The sequence below is a fragment of the Gossypium arboreum genome, unplaced genomic scaffold, assembly GCF_025698485.1.
Source record: "Gossypium arboreum isolate Shixiya-1 unplaced genomic scaffold, ASM2569848v2 Contig00308, whole genome shotgun sequence".
NCBI lineage: Eukaryota > Viridiplantae > Streptophyta > Magnoliopsida > Malvales > Malvaceae > Gossypium > Gossypium arboreum.
Window position 1 is genome coordinate 7,501 of NW_026440424.1, and position 1,647 is coordinate 9,147.

Sequence of the window (1,647 nt, forward strand, 5' to 3'; positions counted from 1 at the left end):
AAAAAAAGAAATAAATAAAATAGAATATAAATAAGATAAAGATAAGGCAGGAACGAAATGAAATAAGAATTTGGCCCATAACATCTATGTTAGCTTTTCTGTCTGAATGCATTCAAAACAATTCGCTTTCTAGATGATCCTTCTAGAAGAATGGGATTAGAATAGAACAATTTTTCTAGTTACTTCGTTCTCTATTTCTATTTGAGAAAATCCTTAGGAAAAGCATTTTGTTTCCGCCGAGCTAAAACAAGATGTAAATGTCTCTAGTAAACCAAAGTTATCGTTTAATAGCTATTTTGCTTCAATCTATCCCATCAAAAAAATTGAAGATTTAGTTACGATTAGAAATACACTTTTCTATCTTTATCCATGGATCTTTTCCTCATACTTATTCAATTGGAAGTATTGATCCAATTGAAAAAAAAATTTATGTTTCGTAATTTCATAATCCAATTTTTCAATTTTTAGTTAGAATATAATTTTAAAATTATATTTAATTGGCCCTTGGATCCAAATCACGAGAATGTATATTCTTCCTCAAATCTTTCGTTGAGAGGTAAAGTTAAATCCTTTTAAGAAATAAAGTTTTTGCTCGGAATATGAATCAAACCGAGGGACCCCTTAACTCTTAGGGGGATTAATAGAACGAATCACACTTTTACCACTAAACTATACCCGCTACAATGCGATTATTGTATTTATTGTATATTTATTGTATATAAATATAAAGGGACCCTTTGTCAAACAGGGGAATTGGGCGTAATCAAGATAGGATTACAAGATAGGAGCCTAAAAAATCCTGAAAATTAGGGCCTTGCCACCTTTTGTCAGAAGACTTGTGTTATAGGATTTTGATAGACAGGATTCGACAAAAGGACTTAGTCATAACATAAATAACATAAAAATGGATTGTGCAAAATCCATAGTTTTTTTATTATTTATTCTAGTTATTCTAGTAAAATAAAAATAAATGGAAATAAAAGAAATAGGAAGAAAGAAAAAGAATAGAAATAATATTTTGATTCTATATCATAGGAACGGAAATAGGACTTCTTCCGCTTCTGATTGTTGATTCAATGCAATAACAAGATTTTTTTGTTACAACAAGCCAGATCGCAGAATCATAGAAAAAATGAGTTATTTGAGTTGAAAATAAAAAAATGAGCCCGGCCGGGTACTGCCCAGGCCGGTCCGTGGAAATTGGAAATTGAAAAGTCCCTTTTGCGCGAAATCAAAGCGATATTCTTTCTTTTTTTGTTATTTGAGATATTTCTTTAGAGCCATTGTTTTATTTAAAATATAAATGATATAGAATATAATATAAATGAAATGGAATTACTGATAAAAGTTCTATATCTCTATAGAAAAGTTGGATATAGCTATATAATCAATCTATCTAATAATAATAAAATTTAGAATCTATATATCTATGGATTAATAATACTCTATATAGATAAATAATAATCTATATAACATAATCTATATAACAAAGTAAAAAGGGCTTTTTTCAAGCCTTTCTTTTTGCGTGCTGTAACATAGTAATTATCTTTTCTCAATTAGGAGAGATGGCTGAGTGGACTAAAGCGTCGGATTGCTAATCCGTTGTGCGAGTTATTCGTACCGAGGGTTCGAATCCCTCTCTTTCCG

The 1,647-nt window shown here is 29.8% G+C and overlaps 1 protein-coding gene and 1 non-coding gene across 2 annotated transcripts in view; both read left to right on the plus strand.

Annotated features, from left to right (window-relative positions):
* Positions 1-332, plus strand: part of LOC128288862 (ATP synthase subunit alpha, chloroplastic-like) — a 3,007-nt gene extending 2,675 nt beyond the window's left edge. The window contains 1 exon segment of the mRNA XM_053024956.1: positions 1-332. This exon segment is cut by the window's left edge and continues 1,664 nt beyond it. The gene's annotated coding sequence lies outside the window, so the exon portion shown is untranslated.
* A 1,227-nt stretch (positions 333-1,559) lies between these two features.
* Positions 1,560-1,647, plus strand: TRNAS-GCU (transfer RNA serine (anticodon GCU)). The gene has a single exon. It is a non-coding gene; the product is annotated as a tRNA-Ser (tRNA).